Source organism: Tympanuchus pallidicinctus, unplaced genomic scaffold, assembly GCF_026119805.1.
Source record: "Tympanuchus pallidicinctus isolate F22 unplaced genomic scaffold, pur_lepc_1.0 scaffold15, whole genome shotgun sequence".
NCBI lineage: Eukaryota > Metazoa > Chordata > Aves > Galliformes > Phasianidae > Tympanuchus > Tympanuchus pallidicinctus.
In genome coordinates, this window is record NW_026294669.1 from 17,901,716 (window position 1) to 17,926,112 (window position 24,397).

General features: G+C 36.0%; 1 protein-coding gene across 4 annotated transcripts in view; it reads left to right on the forward strand.

Moving 5' to 3' along the window:
* The window catches only part of B3GALT1 (beta-1,3-galactosyltransferase 1), a 179,714-nt gene that overhangs the window by 112,628 nt on the left and 42,689 nt on the right, over positions 1-24,397 (forward strand). For 3 of the 4 annotated variants that reach the window (XM_052675001.1, XM_052675000.1, XM_052675003.1), the window contains one exon: positions 14,293-14,397. The exons of the other annotated variant lie outside the window; for it this stretch is intronic. The gene's annotated coding sequence lies outside the window, so the exon portion shown is untranslated. The remainder of the gene's footprint in view (positions 1-14,292; positions 14,398-24,397) is intronic. 4 annotated transcript variants of the gene reach the window in all.

The window sequence follows — 24,397 nt, forward strand, 5'->3', positions numbered from 1 at the left end:
CAGGTCAGATTTCTCTTCACTGGGATCACAACTGACCACAAAGCCATATGGTCCCATGAAAGTGCATAAAGAATTCTTCACTTCTTGACACTCTTAATTTAGATTAATGTCATACTGTAGGTATATTGTTTTATGTCCCTAAATGCTCATGTCCTTAGTTCACTGTTTGGGTGGAAAAAACAACAAAACACCAGCATTCTGCCTGTGGACTGCTTAAGTGCCTGATCTCCAGCCTCTCCCACCCCGTATATAAAAGCTAAGCAAGATAGCTCAGTTGTGCTGTCATAAACACATATCCTGTCTAAGTGGATTTGGATTAGACAAAATATTATAAACACATATCCTGTCTAAGTGGATTTGGATTAGACAAAATATTAATCCTGACAGCATTTATAACTAGCCATACAGGTAGGCAGGATTTAGAACATTAATTAGGAGCCATAATGCAATGCTTAACTCTTAATTCCACAATCAATGGACTTCAGTAAAAGGCTGACTTAAGAAGTTCCTGACTTTCCTTTCTGCCACCATAACTGCTTATGAAATTCTGCTCCAAATCACGTCACTGATCTAAGTTGGGTTAAAAATAACTCTTCAGAAAATATTTTCACCAGCAGAGTAGGCTTATGCCATAATGATACAGCTCAACCAAAACAGCTGGGCAGGACCAGTGATCAGGAGTGGCTAAACCATCCTCGGCACAAAAGCCACTGCATGCTGCCTTTTGCACCAGAGCATGCATGTTTTTACCTTACCACCTAGTACATATGATTCAGAAATGGCTTTCATTTCCAAACTTGCAAAAGTAGGCTTCACGGTTATTTTCCAGAACAGATCTAATCACAATCCCCACCATTTGTCCCAGAAGTGTATGCAGGTAGTCATCTCTTAAACCTTCTAATATAATGGCATTAAAGAGAGTTGAAACTCTCTTGAAGCCTTAAAAGAATGGGACAAAAGAAGTCAATTTATTCAGGAATTCCTAGCTTCTATCAGAAAACCAATCTTTCAGTAGAAGTATTTTTTTTAAGACTATAAGGTGAAAGTACCATCAGAGAAGAATTCTGTAGTGTTACTAGCTCAATCCAATAAGTGTCACTTTGAACCTGCAATGCAGACAAAATTTTAAAATAAACAAAAGGCCTGAACTGCAACTGAGTGTGCTCATGTAGCTCTCATACACGTGCATTTTGCAAGTGACAGAAGAAGAAACATCAGTGGAAATTTTAAGTTAAGCTCTAGAGCAAAGATTGTGAGATAGATCTAAATATTACTTAAAAAAGCTTCTTCTTTAAGAGAGCAAGTGGGGAAATGAAATAATTCAACATATGTCTTGCTAACTCCTATTCATCTGTGAAATATTAAGCATCAGCATCTTTTTCAGCAGTAAAAAAAATCTTAGCACTTCAGCGCACAGGAAAGATGATGTTCTGAAGATGAAAACCAGCTCTACAGAGAATGACCTTGATAGTCGTAAAATCATTTTCCTTTGTTTTAGAAATGTAAATGATGCAAAGGTCTTGTGCTAAAGAGCAGGAAATAATTTTACTCCTAGATCTGTCACTGATTCCTGCATGAAAACAGGCAAACTGCTTCAGTCAAAACTTCCACAAGCAGCCACTGCATATGCTGAGCATTGAGGACATTCTGGACAAATATTCAAGATGAAGTATTTGAAAATAAACTTACAATCATTTCACATTAGGCACCCAAAGTACTCTGTGCTTTGAGGATATTCTGCAGTGCTATAGCAGAATAATTAATTAATGTCCCGCTATGTTGTAAAACTGAGATAATAATATCCAGTCATTTCACAATAGCATTATAAAATGGATACATCAAAGTTTGTGAACTCTGAGATATTGTAATTCCAGTGGAGCCCATCTTTCTTATGAGGAAATCAATAGCACTGCATTCAGAGAAAGATCTCCATGTTGCAGCACAAACGGAACGAATCACAACTTTAAATGACATATTGGAAAACTGCCCATTAAATGAGTACTATCCATCTTATGACCTGAATAATTCCCAGGCAGGGAATGAGCTGTAGAAGAATAGTGAGCATTCACATAATTAAAGGCTGTGTCATAATGCAAACTCACATTTCTGCCCAAATACTTTGTCTGGCTAAGCTCTTAGCAACAGAATGAAGACTCCCATAATGAGAAGCTCCAGGAAGCTTAAATATAGTTTTGTTGTCACATCTAGCATGTTCATATTCACACAGTCCCCATGAAACTAATGGAACAACTGGCAAACTAATACAGGAACAGTACAGCATTCCAGGGCTAGAAGATCAGATCTGACAAAAGGCTTTGTTTTATATTGCAAGATCTTTAAGACAGAAATGTTCTTTAAAAGGAGCGAGTTTCTTGGTTATTTTTATGTAAGACAAGAATTAAGAGTGTGACAAAACCATATTTGCATAGGATCTGTTCATAATTGAGTCTAGTTGTAATCACCCAGATTATGATCTCAAAGTTGGTGCCATTTAATTAGTATTTAAGTACATGGACCATAGCTACATTTAATTACAATCGCAGATTCCCGTCTATTTTCTGACAGATGATTGCTACTATTTGGCATTCAAACAGCTTCCAAAATCTAGGAAGTAGAAAACCTAACATGAATAACAATCGGCAGTACAGCATGCTGTCACAAAACAAACCCATAATAAATGCTAGATTGCAAAATTAAATAAAAAAAAAAAAACAGTCAACAAATCATTTTAAAAGTAATGAATTTGGGGGAAAAAAAAAAAAAAAAAAGACTGGAAACAAAGGTTTTCCCTCACCAGTGGTTTTCTTTTCTCTTACATTCTGATCTTACAATTGAGTCTATAAAACAAGGTTGTGTGGTGGCAGCCATGAAACCCTGATACCACAGATAAAGCTGAGGAACCTGAACCTTTAAACAGAGGTTTCTCAGGACAACTCTAAGCACAGCACCCATACTAGCATCGTATATTATTGACTCCTATACATTATTCTGCTCATTGTCAGTTTTTGTGATTATATAGTGTGAATATGTAGTGTTACTGGCTCCACTGGCAAAACTGAAAATATTACGGTTTTAGCTGATATCAAAAGAAAAAGACAGTGACATTTGTGATTAAAAGAAATGTTGCAGTTGAGTTATTCTACCAGCCAATTTCATACACATAGATTATTTTCCCATGTTTTATTTCTCCACAATTCCTCCAAATGCTTTTCTCCACACACGAACCAGTGGAAGAAGTTAAATTACTATGAATAATAACGCACAGTCCAACCTGCTCAATTTCTTCACATCTAAAATCATACTATATGTTAAATTTCATAAATAGCTTTGAGAGATATTTTCTTAAGTGAAATAATAGTAATTTGAACCACACTCTGATAAAGATTACTAAAATTAAAGGCCAAAATTCTCAGAGATTATGCTGATATATTAGGTAATGCTCCTGTATTCTGTAGGAATTTCACAGAAATATCCTCAAAAGCAACACCCTTAATTGTCCCCATTGCCCCGAGAGACCTTCCTCATCTGTGCTACTACACGTTCAGAATGTATACTGAAATTTATGAGCTACTAGCAAACAGAATGCATAGACACTGAGTTGTTTTCATTCTCTTAGCAGAAAAAGTGCTTCTGGCCTCTCTCCTCTATCATGCTGATGATTTCCACAAAACATATGTGGGATCCTTTGGAAATCCATCATTTGACTGAATTTGCCAGCCAAAAATCATGGTTAAATATTTTATAATCAAGCAGCTAAAAGTTAAAAGAAGTCAAAGCAACTGCATAAGACTCATTTCTTTGAAAGGATACGTTAAAGCTGAAGGCTGCTGTTGAGCATAATCATTGGGAATTAATTTGATTAAAAACTCTGGGATCATCTCTCTAAGCAACAACTGTAATCATGGCGGAGTGAGACAGAGGTACAGGCTGCCAAGTGGGAAGCAATGGTTTGGTATAGAAGGATGCTATATTTTGAAAGTTGTTAAAACATATTATAAACAATCATAAGGCGCAGAAATAAACTCATTGGCAAGGGCTCTTCTATTAACCAGCATTGGCTAGTTTTAAAAGGATCAGCTGATAACCTGGGGTAGTTTAAAAAACAAATTTAAAAAGGTAAGTGAAAAAATGCACATGGGTATGAAAAGATGTATACTGAAAGCATATATAGCAGACAGATTTCAGCTTTTAATAGAATTGAAGTTACTCCTGCATCTATGAAATAGCATGAAAAATAGTTATAGTGGTAGAAGTTGGGAAGGTTAGATAAAAATAAACAAGTTTAGCTCATGGATTTAAACAACAAAAAGCAAAGTTGTTAAAATGCAACACTAATGCTACAATCACAGCACAGCTCAGTAATACAAAAACATTCATTTAGCTTATGTACATAAAGGCTTTTTATTTTCACCTATCTAAACAGCTTCTTTTACAGACAGGATTACGCTCCTGCGCATTACAAGTGAATACATGATTAGACTGAGCTGTTTCACTTAGAGAATTTGCCTAATCAGTGCTGCTTTCAGAATTTTCCATATTAATTTAGTCATCCACTGACTATTTTGTTATTTTATAACATGAAAATCTGTGAGAACTGCAGCTCAATTGCAATCCCTGCTTCACTGCATTGATTCTTTGGACAGTCCATAGCTACGGTATACAGCAGCACTGTAATATCTGTAAAAGAAAATTCTGCAGGATTCGGCCTAACATGTTGGAAAAGGAAATCAAAAATAAAAAGAGCTCAAGGATGAATATGTAAAAAGTGATCCAGTGACCCTAAAAGATATGACTGTTATCACTTACAGACATGCTCGTTTATCTCACTGTTAGAGATCTGATAGTTTTTTCCTCATACAACACCATTTTTTTCTATATATTAAATAACATTTGAAAACAATCTAGAGACGCAGCTTTACTTGCATATCTTGCTTGAAAGGAATAAAATTCAAACTGAAGTGTATCAACTACTTCTGGTGACACAAGGTATCCATTCCCTTCCCTAACTTATTTATTACTCGAATTTGCAAATCCTATAGCTTTTTGCCAAAACTGATTGCATTGTCCTGAGTGCTTATGATTCTGTTGAAAAATCACATTATATTTTAGATCGTAATTTCAGATCCCTCTACCAAATGGGGTTTTAGCCTCTTCTTGGCATAAGTTAGATCTGCGCTTTTAGGCTTTACAGAACTTAACAGTTATTCTTAAAAAACCTCCAAATCTCAAACCTATAAAAATGACTGCACAGAGAAACAGTAAGAGGGAGCGGCAGAGGGAACTGACAGAGCTTTTCCCAAGTGACCACTACAGTTTAAGATACGTGGCACAGTTCAATGAAAATTTCAGTATGAGTTTAAGTCTGCTCAACTTCTCATTTTGTTTAATAGATGGCAAGGTCCAGTTACAACATAAGTCAAGAACTAGAGAAATCATGAATGTAAGTGCTTGAGACATATGGGTCTTGCTGGTGAGGAGGCTAAGTGAGTAAAATCCAGAGAGAGATTGTACTGCAAGTGGGAGATCAGGGAGGAAAAAAAAATAGAATTATGACCTAAAGAACAAGGCTGATGAGAAAGTCACGAGATATGGATGAGATACAGATATACTTCGTATGAGTAAAAACAGAAGTGTCATAGAGTGTCATATTGATGAGAGAGCTGAATATAATAGAATCTCTTGAGTTGGTACAAACCCTTAACAGTCATCTAGTCCAACTCCCCTGCAGTTGAACAGGGATGCCTACAGCTAAATCAGGTTGCTCAGGGCCTCATCCAGCCTGATCTTGAATGCCTCCAGGGATGTGCTTCCACCATCTCTGTGTGCAACCTATTCCAGAATCTCACTAACTTTACTGTAAAACAAAATTCATCCTTATGTCCAATCTAAATCTTCCCTTCCTTAGTTTGTAACCATTTCCCTTTATCCTGTCACAACAGACCCTACTAAAGAGTCTGTCCCCTTCTTTCTTACAACTTCCCTTTAGATGAAAAGCCACTCTCAGGGGATCCCAGAGCTTTTTCTTCTGATTGAAAAGTCCCAGCTCTCTCTGCCTCTCCTTATAGGGCAGGCATTCCATTCCTTGGGTCATTTTTGTGGCCCTCCTTTGGAGGTGCTCTAATAGGCCCATGTCTCCTGTTCTGTGGATTCAACACCCAGACTCAGTGCTCCAGGTGAGGTCTCACCAGTCCTAGAGCAATGAGTGGGATCCACACATACACCAGATGGAGAGACAGCTGCTTGTCAGGGCTGAGGCCAGTCTTCAATCCTAGCAGACCAGTTATGGCCACATAGACTGAATGTAGTTGAATCTTGAAAGGAGCCACTAACACAAATGTCTAGCTGAATTTTGCAAACATAGGGCAATCTACATGCATGATCATAGCATCATCACTTAAAATATATTAGCTATTACTACAGGCAGCATGTTGTGAGCAAACTGATAAGATTATTGAATGCTCTGAGTTGCCAATGATCTCAACACCCATTCTTGCTTTTTGCTTTTTAGCCTTGCCTTCATTTCAGAGTCAGTTTTTATCCTGAGATTCACAAGGTTCTCTACATACGTAGATATATTGCTTGAAATAAGCAATACTTTATATTTGAAAGCATATGGCTACAGACAGCTTATTTTAAATGCCAGAGCAGAAAAAATGTCCGTATGCAATGCCTGTGTCAAGGCATCAGCACAGAAGTAGACACAGGGAAGAGAGTAATGGTGTTTTATTCCTCATCTGTAGCAGAGAATGTGTCAATTGCCAGAAAAGGTGAAAAGGGACGTGGGAAAATACAGAAAGGCAGTAGAGACAGAAGTTTAATGGCAAATGTAATGGAAAAAAAACAGCATGAAATACATTTCATACAGGTGAAAGATGTCAGTTTATTGCTTTTTATTTATAGACTTGCACAGTTGTGTACAGTGCTTCGTCATATAAAAATTGAATCGAATCAGAATAGGTACAGGGACAATATTAGGATGCACAAAAATAGCGAAAAAAGGGAAACTTTTATCCTCTGGTCACTTCAATAAGCATAGAAAGAATCCTTCTGAAGAAATATTAATTACCCTGCTAATGAGGCCTGGAAGTGGGGGGTGGGGGAGATGAGGCTCATTGTACAACATAAGGTGCCCTGACAAGAATTAGCAATAAACAGATAAAATTTTGGTTAAAAAAAAAAAAACAAAAAAAAAAAAACAAAAAAAAAAAAACGTGAGGCTTAAGCACACGTAAAGAAGCTGAGCTCACACAATTTTCCACATTCTGACCCAAAAATACAAGCACATGATGTTAATAAATATCAATTTCTTAAGAGAAGTGAAGCAAGTTCCGTGCACATAAATCAACCAGATTAACTTCTGCAAAGTTAATAATAGCACTATTACTCGTTTACTTTTTTTTTCTCTGTAAAATGCACACAAGACTTGCGTGCAGATAAGCGACCTATTTGTTGTACTGTGTTGCACTGTTTCCACATACGTGGGATAACTCCTTATAGCAATGCTTTGAAGTTAATGAACCTCCACAGCTCATTAGAGATAAAAAATACCATGTTTCCACCTTTTATATGAAATAATTTTCACTTGTGTAAACAACTTGCAAATTTTATTTCTGGTACTAGCACTGCAGGAACGGTAACAGTGATTTCTTCTCACAAGTTTGAGATGTATCATATTAGAATAAACTCTGACTCATCAAAAACTCTCCCAGTATTTTTAAATTAGTTTTCTTGATTTCTAAAAACGAAGACTTCTTTTCTCATAATACAGAGAAAAGCTTTTTTTATTTCTTTATTTTTATTCTCCAGAATTGTGAAATAGCAACAATTTATTGCATAGCACTTGCTAGGATCAGAGATGTTGTTTACAACTGTAAATGATTTTGAATTTTGATAGTCTTTGATTCAGTTTCACAAAATAGGAAAATGTTTTTTTAGGTAGGATACCTGGGAAAATATGAACTTCCTGGAAAACAGACAACTTAAGGATATTTGTAATGTGAACCATGTCAGCAAAGAATAAGAAGAAAATGCATTCTCCTAAATTATAAGGATTTATTTTTACCTCTTCTTTTTTTTTTTTAATACCTTTTTTCTTACACTTTTTTTCTTTTTGCCTTTTAATGAAAGTGCTATGACAGAATTCATGTTCTGGTTGAACATGGAACAAGCAGCAAGATAAGTTATATACTCAATGCAATCTCACACAGCGGTGATGAAGTGTAAAATGACAAACTAAAACAGGCACTTTGTGAACCAAAGTTTCTTCTATACTCAGTATGCACAGGCAATACAGAGAAAATGGAATACATTTTAAAAAAATGAAACTATAGACTAGACTGACTAGAAGTTTAAATAAGAATGTAAAATATTATGATAAGTCTCTGTTTAAAATATAACCAGCCTTTATCAATGCAGTGTGAAACAAACAAAAACACAGTGAGAAATTGGGGAACAGAGTCTGGAATAGAATTTCTTGCAGCACCCAGTGGGCACGAGGAACCCAGTTCCCAGCCTTTCGCTGGTGACGAGATGTTCTGCTGACTTCAAAACAAGCAAAGAATAACTCAGAGAACTGTGAGCTGCAGGACTGGACTTTGGTCAATATTTCATTGAAACAAAATAGAGCTTCATTTAAGTAAGGGCAGCATGAACTTTGTGATAAACTACTATTTAACAGGGAGATCAAAAGTCTGCAGCTGACTAAAGAAGAAACCACTTAATCTCAGGTTTCTTACTGACTACTTACAGTGATCATGTAATGCTATTACACAACGGAAAGTACAGCAATAACAGCTTAGTGGCAAATTCTTTGGCTACAGCAAATGCGGACAAGCCCAAGTGCAGCAACCGTAGGTACAGAAACAAAGGAAAAAGTCTGCTTACCTTCAGAAGATCTCAGGTAGACAGGGATCTCCAGCAAAATAGCCTTGCTTCCACTGTCAACCCTTAAATGAGGTCTGAGAAGATGTGGATCCTGGCTCCACCCCTTCTAGTCACTCAGGTTCACTGCATGCACCTGAGCTCCCCTGGGTTGGCCCTGCTTTCCCACCAGGTGCTCAATCGCTGTTTCAAGCCATGACTCAGCATTTCTGCTACAGATCATTGTCATCCTTGTGTTTTCATACATGCAGGCATACAGAAAATGTTCTAAAGAATATCTGATTCCTGTATTTATTTGTTCTTAATGCTGAGGCTGCTATCTATCAGTGGCATTTTGCAAAGGGTTTAAGGTTTAAAATCAGGTAAAGTCCATTCAGCTTTGCAAGGATAAACATTTGCATAATAGAGGTGCAATTAAAGATTTTCTAGCAGTAAAACTTCTCCTGAAATACCTGACATTTCCAAATGAAAGTACCATAAGGACAATCAATGCTTAAGATTCAGTTGTAAATTTATGGTAACAGATAAAGCAAATAAGAACCACAAAGCATTTTGTTCTAAACATGTAAAGGTTTAAGCATATTCAGTGATTTATTGTTCTTAATCAACAGCTTACTAGTCTTCAGTTTGAAGTACAGTGAGAATTACAATGGCTATAACTGATTTTGGTTTGTTTAAAAATCTAGGTAGTGAATCTTACTGAACAGCTCTGGCCTGATTAAATGTTTGGCAGAAGCTGAACACATCAAAATGCCTGTCATCATATGCAAGGACATGCAATGACATGTGATCCTACATTTGTACTTTTGGATGGAGGCAAAGGAATAGCACAGATGTGTGTGAAAGATAGCTGACGTGAAACAAATCATACAGCAGACATCATCATCTGCAGAGATAAGTGCTTTAGCAAGCTGAATGCCTGGGGGTAGTAAAAGAGGACTGAGGGAAATCAACGTACCTTGAACATGCTCTTCATCACTCTAATAAGTTCTTTAGTTACACATACCACTCCTACTGCTAAGTAGGTGGCTATATTGTGAGTCATTCTGCAGAACATTATCACAAAATCTGATTACTTACAAAATGGCTTCTGCTTAATCTCTTCTTATCTGTGCAAGTACCCAACATTTTGCAATTTCTAAGCAAATTCAGAAGTATCCAAGGAAAAACAATATGATTTATCTTAATGGTAAAAAGGCTGCCACTAGTCAGAAGGAAGTACTATCAGAAATTCAGAATTTAGTATTTTTAAAATAATCTCATTAACAACTGAAGCTATGCTAACCATATAAAAACAACAAGCTTTTTAGTTCCTTTCTCTTGTACGAAATTAATACTCAATTGTTAGAGGTAAATATTCCAAAGAATGTCAGCAGTCTTACCATCCTATTTACTTTTCATTGTTCTGAAAATCAGTTTGGATTCTGCCACCCTTTTTTGTCATATCCCCTTCTCTTCCCACCCTAAACCCTCCCCAGAATGGACATTACATAACTTATTAATCACTTATTAATCACAAACTTATTAAGCATTTTTGTACACATTTTTAAATAATATATATATATATATTTTAAAACTTCTTCACCAGTGCAGAAAAAAAAATCTGAAAACTTCATTTTCTGTAGAGGCGACAAGATTTCTCACTTGCAATAACATGAGTTCATTGGTAGATGAACTAAAGCCACATGTATACTGTTTCTCTGGACTCTGCAAGAGACAGGCATCAACTCCTAGTGCAGCGGGTATGGAGCAGCTCACATCCACAGTGTTCAGGCCTAGCTAGCAGCAACAGATGTGCTGCATTCTTCCTGCACATATAAATGGATAAAAATCTTCTGCATCTCTTATGGCATTTTAAAGTTTGTTGATTCTACTACTTTATTTTTTTGTTGTTAGCCTATTTCCTCAGTTTTATTTCTAATTTATTTATAATAATCTTTGTTTTGTTACCTTTTAAGTTCTCTCATACATTCATTCGCTCTCCTCTTTATCACAAACCTTGCTATATATAATGTTCTATGTTTGAATGCTTACGTTCCACTGTATGACCCTAGCCGTCTCTTTTAGCTTGTCTCTGCATTCACTCAGTGCTTGCCAACTGATATAAACTGGTTTTAGTCATGGCTTTCCAGTTCCTTTTTGCCCCCACCCTCCCAAAAAAACATACCGTTTCAATAAATACAATTAATGTCAGGTGGAAAAGGTCTTGCCTGACTTTCCTTTTTTTTTTTTCTTTTTTTTTTTGAAAGATTTTGGATTAAGTAACTGAGAAAAGAAGATGAGAATCTCAAAGACATGAGCAGAAGTGGCTTTAACAATGACCAGTAAAACTGAGCACTGTGTTTCTCTTTTTTAATCTACTATTTAGCAGTGCATCAGTAATGTCGACCCCATTTTTCTTATTAAGCACTAATTTAAGCTTTGAAATTAAGCAAAGATCTATTCAGAACAATTCAGTAGCACTTTTCTACAAGAACAGACACATGAGGTGAAAAGAAGATACTATTTACATTCATCTGGGATGAAAAGGAGATAAACTTCAAAAAAGAAAACACATCACCTACAATATCTAATATTCTGTAGTTATTTTCTCCAACTAAAAATAGTAGGGATTTCTGACTGTGGCAACAGCATGGCTCCAGAAGGAAGGATGGCTGCAACACACAGAGTACCCTCTCTGCAGCCAGCCACACCTGGGCAAAGGCACACAAAGTTGAGGTGGGGATTCTGAACTCCCAAGCCCACAAAACTCTTGCTGGTGTATTCTTTTACCAATTGTACAAATTATTATATTGCCTTCATAAACTGCTCTATCGTTTGTAGCTGTTACACTGTTGAGATAAAAACAAACTGAAGTAACTATTTTTGAAGTTATTTTCATTATCCAAAATAATACCTATAGCTTAAGCTTAATATTTTATGTTCATATACAGAATAGAGATTGCTGTTTAGTTGATCTTCGTGCCTGAACTAACACACTGGGATAATTCGTACATATTGCATATATATGGAGAATGTATCTGTTTTAACTTGCAGCTCAGATAATGAAGCTCAGCTCATTTGTAAATGATCAGCTGGTTGACAAAAATACAAAAAGAAACAATTCCTTGGCAAGAGCAATTTCCTAAAGAGGAAGATTGCTGGATACTCAGCTTCTGACAGATGCTCCAAAAGCAGTGAATGTACTGAGCATTTATTCCCATTTGTAATTGTACAGAAGACGGTGACCTTTCTGTTGACAAGCATGTCCCACAGCTGTTTCACAGTGATCTTGTATTACGTTAATGAGTTAATGTGTGTGGACTCTATCTCAGACCAGAGGAACCAAGTATACAGGGAGGATAGCTCAAGAAAGCATTTAAACTAGCGTGCTGTTGTTTGTAGAAATAAGATCAAGCACTTGAATTTTGACCACTTTATAGAGATTTGTTCTTTCTTGAAGCTCAGACAAGTTTTAGCACTTGGGTAACAGCCTTTAGTGCATAATAGCTGAGGACTACCAGATTTTAACAAAGCCCTCTTTTCAGCAGTAGATACACAGCCTTTCTCTCTCCACATCAGGGCAAGAAGCTCAAATTTAGTGATTGTTGAGAAGCTTGTACAAGATTGCAGTCCTTTCTAAAAACATTCCTCTGTGGAATTAGAAGTGATCAAGCAGTTTGAGAAAGGGCAGTGTAAGTGTAGGTTGAATACAAATCAAATATATAAACCAAGCTGCACATCACTTACACTTACTGCTGATAAGTACTGACAGCAGTACGTATGGCCTTTTCCATTTCCTTGGTCATCTTCAAAATAATTACTGTTCTGCACTAGTATGACAATGCTCTAGCAGGTCTCAGTAGGCTGAAGGGTTATATATTAGGGCCATTACCGATAAGAAGGATTTAAGAAAGTGTCTGTTCTACTGTCGCAAATTTGTTTTCAATACTAAATTCCAATAAATTAATACTAAATTCCAGTCCAAATTTAATTTCCAAAGTAATTCTATGCTTTCAAAATGATTAAGCTATTATTCCTTTCCATCTCTAAACTATGAAAACAAGAGAGAGAATTCATCACTTTTAACCCCAGTTAAGATTTTAAATTATCTCTTTTAGATTTAAGAAAGCCACGTAATTTATCTCCTATCTGTTTAAAATACTACTACATATATAAATATATGCTATGTATATAAATATATATAAATAATACTATATAGCTACTAAGCTACACTTGGATTGCCTTTATGCAAGAAAACCTTATGATAAAAATTTTTACAAGCATGAGAATAATTATGTTCTTTGACTATATTTTTTCACATCTCAAACATTATGAATACAAGGATGATTTCTACTTGCATTCTACAATTTTGAAAGTGTACTAATTGCAAGACATTCTGCAATAAATGCAAATTGCCTGGATGGTCACCATCCAATTTCTAATGGACTGACGCTCATATAAAAATCCAACAGCATCAGCAACAAGCTGGCAGTTACTGGTAGAATGAGAGGTGTTGAGAAATGATTTGGCTCACAGCTGAACTTCCTATTTAACCACGGGGAAGATCAAATTAAGTCAAGGTCAAGTATGGGACAGAGCAACTGTGCCACACAGCAGATAAGGACTCCTAGTATATATATAATAGATCTGTTTTGATTTTCTAATCGTGAAATCTAGAGCTGCTGCAGGAAGAAAAGGGGCCTCCTTGACTCTTAGCCTCACTTTTGCCTCTCCACATTCAGTTCCATCCCAGGCTGTGCAAAGCCCTCGTGGTGCAGCAGCAGCCCCCTTGCATGTGCAAACTCAAATCAGCAGCCTGTCTCACAAGAAATACTTCACAGCTTTCCAGTATGGCAGAATAACCAAATAATCTTTCCCCTGTTGAATAAGAAAGAAGTTAATATCTCCCTAACAGAAAAAAAAAGAAAAAAAAGGACTGGAGTAGGTAGTAAGAATCTTGTCTACAGAAAATTTGACTCTCCGATGAAACCCATCTGGAACTCTTACTAATCACTACAAACACATGCTTTCAAAACTGAATGGTTTTGGACTACGTAGTGCTTTGGCTTCATAATTATAATTTTCCTATTTCACTAAATGAAAATAAATCAATTTATTGCAGTTAATGCACAGGTACCAAAAAAAAAAAAAAAAGGTGGCTATAATTTTTTGGTATCCATCTGTCCTTCTCTTACTCCATCTGTTTACTTCAATCACTGCCATGGAATCCTGCTTCATGAAATGGAGCCTAACACGTGCATGCAGGGCAGTATACATTACCTAGTTACTCAGCTGAAGGATGTTTTCAGGATAAATCATTGTCCTTGTACTCTGTAGAAGGCAGCAGGCATCGATTTTGTTGTTAATATGTCTGAGCAATCCCTCTTTCAACAAAATATATAACTGCCAGTACATTTCCTGTAATTTCAGATTTTGCACTTCAGAATAATACCATAAAGACTCATCACTTTCATCAGTTATTGATTACACCGTGGGGACATTCTACAGATTCCACTCAATGCTACTTTTAAAATGGTAAGTACCTATATAACCATATGATGTTATAAGCTGTTTCAGATTTTTATAGCTAGTACAACAGTACGAATGCACAATACTAAATTATTTGATTAGGTAATATAGCTTTTATTAAACTTTATTAAACTTATTCTTCAATTAAGTTTAACCATTCTTTGGCCTGATGGTAATTAAAGATTTTTGTCTCTTTAAACTAAATATAAGTGTTTAAAAGTAAAAGAAAACAAAACAAAGTCCCACTATTGCAATCCAAGATGGAAGATATAAAATAAAGGCTAATTTCAGGGGGAATTTTGCACAGAGTATTTCACCAACACAAAAGTCGCTGGTAAAACCACCTTTTCTACTGAATACTATAAACACAAGACACTTCCATTCTTATTATATCATTACGGCAGCATGATGACATCGTTCAAACATCAGGTCAAGAAAGGCTTTTTCTTTTTTTTTAATAAATAATCTCACACTTCAAAAATAAGGCTCTCTATTAATCATGCCTTTCTTTTCTGGGATATCTCAGTGTCCTAAATACTTTGTTTAGCGTATTTCTATTTTGATTATCATTGCCATCATCATCAAAGGGTGCAGTCATGGTTTATTTTCAACTACAAAAGACGTTTGACTAGCACTGAATTTATGCAGAATGCAAAAACATTACCACAGAATACATTTCACAGGAACATGCATGTAGGCACAACTTTGTGCCCAGGGTGATACTAACTCAACTTGTCATTTTTTTTAGAATCCCATATGTGATTTTACCAAAACATCTGTAGTATAACTGCCTATAAGAATATTTGAGTCAAAAGCATGAAACTGCCTAAATCTGCTGAGACATAGAAGGAGCCTTTTTAAATATAAGGTAATTTAAAAATATGAAGTGAGAACTTAAGTTAGAAGTTAAATGTTTTTCCAAGATGACAAATGGCAAGAAGTGCTGGTAGTGGCATTTTGGAAAATAAAATTTTCATGTTAGAGATCCATTAAAGTGATGCAAGTGACTAAAAATGAGGATCCCAATTCTTATTATCTTCATGTATACATTTAAATAATTATAGTCCATTTCTCCATTCTGTAGAGTGAGTTTAAAGTATTTACAAATGAAAGCAAAAAAAAATAAATGTCTGGTATTAACCATACAGAAAGGAAAAAAAAAAATCTATTAACCATACAGAAAAAAAGAGTAAAAGAAAAAAAAGTCTATGTACTTCCTGCGGTCTTTTAAAAAGCATTAATAATAAACTATTTGCATAAAACTAAAGAGAGAAAACTCTTATATCTGAGAAAACATGCATCTTTTTGATACCTGCAAGCTAGTTTTTTTGATCTGCTGTATAAATAGAAATTAGTTATGGAGAGCCTAAAATACAACAATGCCCTAGAAAATGAGAGACTGTCTTTTTAAAATATATTCAAAATATTGTGAGTAAATCTGCAACATGCAGATATACAACCACTAGATGCATTTGAACAGCAATTGTTTCTGCTTCTAGTCTTCTATAAAAAAGTGGTGGTTAAAATTCCTCTAGCTTCATTGAAAGCAGGATCAGGACCTGACACTTTCACCAGTTATATTTTCTGGCCCATAGAGCATCACTATTAACTGTGAATGTCAAAACCTGTACAGCTCTAGTGAAAAATGTATTCAGTCTTCTAAATGAATGCCTGAGCACTGACTTCTAAGTGACGACAGAGATCGGTAAGTCAGCTTTCATTCACGCTGCCTTCTTACTAAAATACCAATGACTTGGAGAGTGCTTAGAAACATAACCTGTTCCTTCCTAGGAATTTAGTCTAAGCTTTCTTTTAAAATAACTTTACTTCTGTAGTTTAAATGTAGCTTCAGAAACAAGTATGTTCCAAAGCTAAATTCCGAAGCCTGAAGCTGACACAATACAGTGATCTGGAGTGAGGTTGAAATTTCAAGTTAATGCACTGAGTCAGTCTTGTCAAGGTAGATGTTACAGCTTCTCAGTTACAAAAAGTACCTTTGCTTCTGTTACCTGACTGACAGACTTCGGAAAGCACTGTTTTCCCAGCCTCACTGCAGAAGTGCATATCAAGTTGTTTCTTAGAGCAAATAGCAACCTGATTATATATTGGAGAAAGGAGGCTGCCAAAGAAGAAATAGAAGGTAGTTCAACCACTCAGAGCTGGTGAGCACTATTACTGAGACAGAAATGGAACCAAGTGTAGAAACGTTATTTTGCTGGGGAAGAAGGGGAGGAGGCAGCTGGATGGAGCCACTGAGTTCATAGGACTTGAAAAGTTGTGCCCTATAATTCAGAGAACTAAATGCAGCCGTGGGTTTATCTTCATTATTTTCAGACATCTGGTCTAAGAGAAGGGAGATTAAGAAGCAAGAAATTACTATTCTTCACAGGCAGAGTCACCCAGGAATGCAATCTGTGTGACTGCAGCTACTTGCATACGTTGATCCACCAGGATCCAGCACTGAGCTACGATTCGCAGTTTTAGCACCACTACAACAACCCAGAGGTCAATAAATCTGTCCCATTAGAACAGTGTACTTTCTGACAATCTGCTACACTGCTTTACAAAATCGTCATGGGAGGAAATATCTAGGTTCGACTTAACCGACCATCTGTCTACACAAAAAGTCAAAATGTGTAAATTTACATACAATGTTTTGCTGCCCAATTGCAGCCATTAAGCATTATTCCTTTCCCTTACCCCTTACTTTAAAAAAGAGACTATTTTCTATCACTTCAGTAGTGGCATATGCATTTTCTGTAAAGAAAATAAGCCAAAGCAATTGGGCATGCATCAGCATGCAAGAAAGCATGCTCTGGGGTGGAATACACAACTCAGTGCACAGGCTTACTATTTGCTGCTACCCTGAAGTGCAGAATATCTGCACGATTATAGGGCATACTCAGCGGCAGCAGGAGGAAGCACATGTAGTTTAGTCTGCTTCTACACTCTGCTCTCACAGATTGTTTTGAACCAGATGGACATTAAGTAGCATGTACACAAGTATTACATATTCTTAGTCCTAACTTCCTGCTTCAGTACAGTGTTTTCATCTATCCTGAAGTAAGAACGAAATGAATCATGCACGTCTAAGTGGATGCACTGGGCGTGCTAAATAAGGAATAGGTATAATCATTTATAGCAAAAGCAATTAGATCAGAAGTAATGTGCATAAACAAAGCACCAATTGTTTAATTTCCAGCTACTTGAGACTATGAGACCATTACTTGAAAATTCAATAATGTTTGGTTTATAGAGAACTAAACTGCTTTTTAGCTTTCCATGGTTAACTGATCACATTTTCTTTCACTCTTGTTTTTAGATTTTATTGTTAATGAAGAAAATCTGAAAGCTGAAAATGCAGTGTGAAATAAATTAAACTTAATAATGAAAAACAGGGCCTGTTGCACTTTTTGGTCATTTTTTCTTATTTAATTAACTGAAAACTTACAGTTCTGAATTTTAATTCACTGACAAATAACTTTATTAAAATAAAATTATGATTGCCTGTGGTGCGTCACATCCTTCCAGAAGACTGAGTTTAAAAACCTACAGACTTTGGAGGGAGAGGCTGGCAAGAAATATATGCACAAAACTACTTTGGTCTCAAAGCAAAATTCCCTGTAAAAATTCAACTTGAATATGAATCTTAGAGGTGAGAAAGGAATGGGGATTATGTAAAGGCAATTGTGGGAACAATGACTGGTGGAGCCTGGAACAGCAGAAGAAGAGAACACTTAAGGCAGGAAATAGAAAGCAGCTATCAACAGTAATTTAAAGAAAAAAATAAAAATGCAGTGTTCATATAGCACTTTCAAAGCGATGAAAGTAAACTGGAAGGATGAAATAGGGATTATCAATCAGTGTAGGTTTATGCCTCTTTCCACCTCTCTCAATATAAGCATCAACTTAAGCATTGTCAGTAGAATACTTTTATCCTTCTCAAAGTTATGAGCAACAGTCCTGATGCCATGAACATGACATAAGTTGCTCGGCTATGCTTGGTTCTCCCTGCTGCTGAATAAAATATTGTAACCAGTGTAGTGGAAGATTTCACATTTTGATGATGCAACTTGAGATGTACAACAGTTCCCTTTTAAATTTGGTTCAGTGCGATTCCTGCAACCTCAAAAATGGGTGATGGCAAGAATAAACTCACTGACAGTTGTGGCATTAGAGTATTCATGATAGCAATGGTTAATGATGCATGTATATGCTGGATTTAGGCCTCTGTAGAGAATCCCAGGCTTGACATGAAGTATTTCTTCAGTTTGATAGGCAGCAACACTAAACTGCACTGATGCTTGGCTTTCTGTAACGATGACATCTACATTGCGAAGCAGGGAGGTGAAATTTCCCTTTACTCAAACATCACATCTCATGTAAAGAAACAGCATTTGCTTGTTTTATTTATTCAAGTGTAGAGGACACTGATTTACATGCAAAAGAAACACTGAATGCAGTTCTATTTTATGCTCCAACAGAACACCATATGAAATGGGTGAAAAGGATCTGTATGTAGGCCCCAGTCCCCAGTCCACCAGTTAAGGTTACATAACTCCGTGATGTGATGTGTTACTGAAGACACCTCAAAACATACCATTATAATGGTCAACCTATTGCTCGCTTTATTGTGCCAAAGCATTTATAGAGAAGCTCATATTCCTCCTTGTTGCAGACTGTCTGAAGGGAAAAGAGTAAATAAACATAGGCCAAAACAACGTTTCTCCTCACTCAGCAGAAAGTGCTGAGAAAACACTGTGCTGTTCTTCTGACCCAAGTTCTTTGCAGGACAGAAAACAAACATTCAAATGATGTGCACAGGTTAGCATCTATCTCATCCTTGTAGCAGTCAGCTCTTCAGAGACAACTCAGCCATTTTAAGGGAGGAAAAACACAAAAACCACATACAAAACCCACACAACCACTTTCACAATGTAAAACAAAAAATGTGACTGAAAAACTATGGGGGAGGTGTGTTGAACAAAACACACTTTTCAATCAGTGACATTAATGAACTTCACTCTGGAAAGTATTTGATGCACCACAACGACTTTTTAAAAAGGAAATAGATTAAAAGACTTAATTCAAGACAGTAAGGAAGATTTCTAAAAATTTCTAGGAGTACCCAAATGCTCATGTTGGACCAAGAATCACACAGTCAGGAGCTTTTCTAGCCAGGCCATCAAAGCCAGCTACTGTCTGTTTCTTGCATTTAACATTTACCTGTTCACTCTGTCCCTTCCTACTGGTTTGGGCTGAGTCTCTATTCTATGCTGTCGCTTGCATGCTGCTGTTTTGGATCAGTGTCCTTCGTGTTGTAGCTATTGCTACTGCAGTGCTTACACAGTATCAAGGCCTTCTCTCTTGCATGCTATCTCTCCCAGCAACTAGGCTTTGGGTGCACAAAGAGCTGGGAGGGGACACAGCCAGGACACTGACCCAAAATGGCCAAGGGGCCATATCCCATGCCTTATGACATCAGGATCAGCAATGAAAATCTCAGGGAAAGGATGAAAGGTAAAACCTTTGGAGTTGCAGTGCTTGCCTTCCCAAACAAACAGAAAACATTATGGTAGGCTTTCCTAGAAATGGCTAAATGTCTGTCTTCTGGGGTTAACCCACAGCCAATACTTAAAATACCCTGTTATTTTGATTAGAGCAAAAATAGCAATTTGTATCTTTATTTTCCTGTTTCACCTTTTTTTTTTCTTTTTTTTCCCAGTTATTACTAGAAATCTGAATGCATTAACTAAGAGCTACTAGCTACTATGGAAAGAATACAAATGTCAGGCTTACAAGATCACAAAATGTCTCTAACTGTCAGCGTAGAGAAAAAGTACCCTGAATGCAAGTGATCTAAACGGCATTATCTGCCTAATTTTATTAATATTTCATTCACACTTCTGCTTCTACTTCACTCCTACAGACCCCCTCAACTTATTAATTTTTTGTTTACAAGGTAATTGAAAATGTAGCCAGAAATATTAGTCATTTATTTTATCTGTGACTAACAAAATAAAAAGGCATTCACAAGAGCAGACTCTTCAAATCCCATGCTAAGAGACATAAGCTAATCCACTACATTGATAAAGATTGATTTAGATTCATATATACAATAAAAATCCTCTAAAATGATTCTTCATATCCAGCCAAAAGTCGAATCAAAAAATTACATTACATAGCTCAACACAGAAGTACAATGGTTACAATTGCATATGCCTGACAAGATCAAACTCCTACTGTCTTCCATTTGAGAGTACAAATCTACGTGAAATAAAATATCATGCAAAAACATTTACCTATTCCCTAACTGTACTTTGCTGTTTAAGAGACTGTTCTAGAACATCAGGATAATATGCACAAAAATAAATATGTTCTGTACTTGCACTTATTCCATTAATAATAACTGCTATGGCAGTGAATAATAAACATTCAGGTAGGTTGAAAACCAGTGTTTTGATAGAAATGCATTAAAGATGTAAGTGTACGTCTTACTAGCTGTCAAAAGTTAAGCTCAGGGAAAGATCAGTAATTTGTTATTGTTTGCAAAATAAATAAAAAATAAGTAACAGGCATCTCTGCTACTGAAATTTTCATTAAGCCCATGTAAGATCTTTGGAATGTGTCTCCAAATCAGCCAGCTATCTGCAATAATGACATAATTTTACAGAGAAGAATTATTTGACAAGTTATTAAAATATTGACATGAAAAGAAGTTGAGAAGGAGGTAGCAAATATTTTGTATTTTGTGAATTTATTGTCCCTGCAGGAACAAAAAGGAATTTCAAGCTTTGAATACTAAAATATGCTACTAAAAATTATCTCCCCTAAGTTCCAGGTAAAATAGTATCACACTGAGTCAAAGGAGATAAATGACTATGTAAGACAGCCCGCACAATATCAGAGTGAGGTTGTCAAAGGGAGGGTGGGGAGTAAGAGGAAATTGCATTTTGAAACTATTTTACTGTCACAGGAAAAAAATAGAACTTTCCATCTGATACTACTGCCTCTCAAACACTAATCCCATTAATCAACCAAAAACAGCACTTGATCCTCCTTCAAAATTCGTCTAGGAAATAAATGTGTGCACTATGTATAAAGAACACAAAGCCTGTGTTCAGCTTTTTTTCTGGCACTCATACAGATTTGAAAGACAAGTTACATGGACATTCTTACACAGATAACATTATGGACCAAGTGACCATTCTCTCATGCTCCTCTTATCTTTTTCTGGGAAACTCAAGGGATTGCCATCAGAGATCACAGAATCATAAAATGGTTTGGGCTGGAAGGAACCTCTAAGATCATGTTTATAAACCAATAAATCCTTCCAAATCTTGTTGCTTAACTTTTAGTTACCTTGTTATTACCTGACATGGCAATTAATACTAAATTCTAAATATTTTCAGCCACTGAATAGCCATTATCCTAACCTATAGTCTTTAGTTAGATAGCCATAATTCTTTTTCCACAAAGTACTTCAAAAAGCAGCAGCCAGTAACTAAAATGTTAGCCTTTTACTTCCATATCATGCTGATAAGTACAATGAATAAAATAAAATGAATTTTGCCACCGATTTTAATGGCTTTTTTTTTTTAAATCTATTTAATATATTCTTCCTAACAAGACAAGTGTTGATAAGCTTCTAGACTTAAAATCTCCACTTGAAAGCTCCAGTTTCTTCATCAGACACTTCTCTAAGAAATGCTTTGGACTTGTACACACCCAAGTGACATAGGGTGCTGCAGGATATGGCCAGCATAGCATTCTACATATCATCCAGAAATAGAAGAGGTTATTTTGGGATCTTGCCCTTAATCATATTTAAGCATAGATTCCAGAGGCTGTGGAATAATCACAGCACCCTGAATCCTGTCTCATATCTTCAAACACACACTTTCCTGCTTTCTCCATTTGGAAACTCTACTGAAGAACTCTGATTACACCGATCTTAGTTTCAGAAATAGCAAGCTAATGCATACTCTTATAAGAGCTAGAAGACACAAAATAAAACATAATAAAGGTCTTTTGTGGCATATGAATTTACCCTCTGTTCCAACACTAGTCTGAACAAAGGCCTAGGACTGAGCTAAACAAGCCTGTGTACTCAGAGCCCAATGAATTTGATGATTTTTCACAAAGAAAAACATTGTGTTCCTGAGCAAAAAGTTTGCTCCAGCTCCAGCTCTAAGCAGTACAAATGAACTTAGGCTTCAGCAGGAATGACAATATTTACACCATCTACATTTCCATCTTGAATACAATTCTATGATCAATTCTACTATGAATTGAAATGTACTACATTCTTTCTATAGGGGAAAAAAATAGTTTATTTATAGAAACTAAAACTGTATGACAAATGTTTTTTACCAAAAACCTCTTTCCTCTAATATAATAAAAGATGAATGAATTTAAGGACTTTATCCAGCCAGGACATTATGAACTAAGAATATTTTAATGCAGTTTTAGTAATGTTCTAACACATCTGATATAGTTAACAACTATTTAGTTCGTAATAGAATATTTGGTCTATTTGTTTTTGAAATTGTAGGTAAGTGAATACATGATTTTTTTAAGAAAGAAAACTTCAAGTCTTTTATCCAGAATGTCTTTTCCAAATGGAACAACAGCAGTATAACATTACTCACTATCAGTTGATTGTGACAGTCGATAAGACAACATCAAGTATGGAAGCAAAGCTTAGCAGTGATAAATGCAGAGCAAAATTCAGCACCATAAAAAGATATATAATTCATGATAGAATGCTATTGCATGTTTGTGGATTATCTTGACAATCAACTCGCAAGAGAAGGGAAGTTTGGGACCTAGAACTTTATACAGGAGGCATGCTCATTAATCCTGTCAGTGAATAATAGGATTAGTGTATATGCTGCTCATGTGTGGTTTTAAAAAAGTTCTGCACTTAGACCAAATTTAAGAAAGCAGATGAAATTAGAAATTAAAAAACAACATAGTCTAGCAATATGTCATCCATGATTATTCCTTCCTATTCATAAATAAGCTTTTCAGTGGTACTGTACATTTTGTTGGAATTACTGATGCTGAAAAGTAGTAATTTTGACTAGTTTTGATGGGCAGATTTTTTGGTTTTTGGCTACCAGCACAGAAACATTCCTGATCAAAACATGACAGGCAAGAAAGAGTAACATTTCCCACAACAGTGGCTGAACATTTCTGAGGGTGCTTCTGGGACACTGGCCGCTATGGAGAGGAGGCATGAGAAGTCTCCCCTTTGTTCCCCAGAATCAGCCAGTCATTGGAAGGAAGCGTACACTGCACATATGATGGGGCGTTGTTAAAGGTGCCAAATTTCTGCTGGAAAGGGAATTTTTAATTTTGTTCTATGTGTTCTGTTGTAATTTATTCACAATTGGCAGTCCAGATATAAACTAAGCCCAGAATGGGCTTTCATACAAAAAAGTAATCACCATTCCATAGAAGATGACTGGAACTAGAATGTAAGGGGGAGAATTAACTAATGTGTACTTCAACAAGGATTGACTACAGGCTGCCTAATTTCTTCATTACGACACGATTATGATTTTACTTCGTATTTTCTAGTAACTTCAAACTTGCAGTGCTGCTTAATATCTCCATAAAGCCAATATTATTTTTTTATACACATTTATTTTCCAGAAGGGTATTTGAGCCCTATGGGCTACACAGACTCCTTGACCCAAACAGTTGGGTTAGTATTGCACTGGTCAGTAATGGAAAAGTGACTCCAAATAAAAGTATTGGTTAAAAATGGCTTGATACCATTGTGATCAAACACTTTAATGAGTCCTACCTTGGGACGAGTAGCTTCTGGCACATGCATGATGTGCTTTTTTTTTTTTTTTTAATATTTAGATTTATTTTCAATGTATTTTACACAAAGACGAGGAAAAAAATTCTTGTAAATTTAAAGGAACATAAACTAACTAGCAATGAAATCCATAAGTTACTTAAGCACATTTGCCATTACTTTTGATGACAAGCC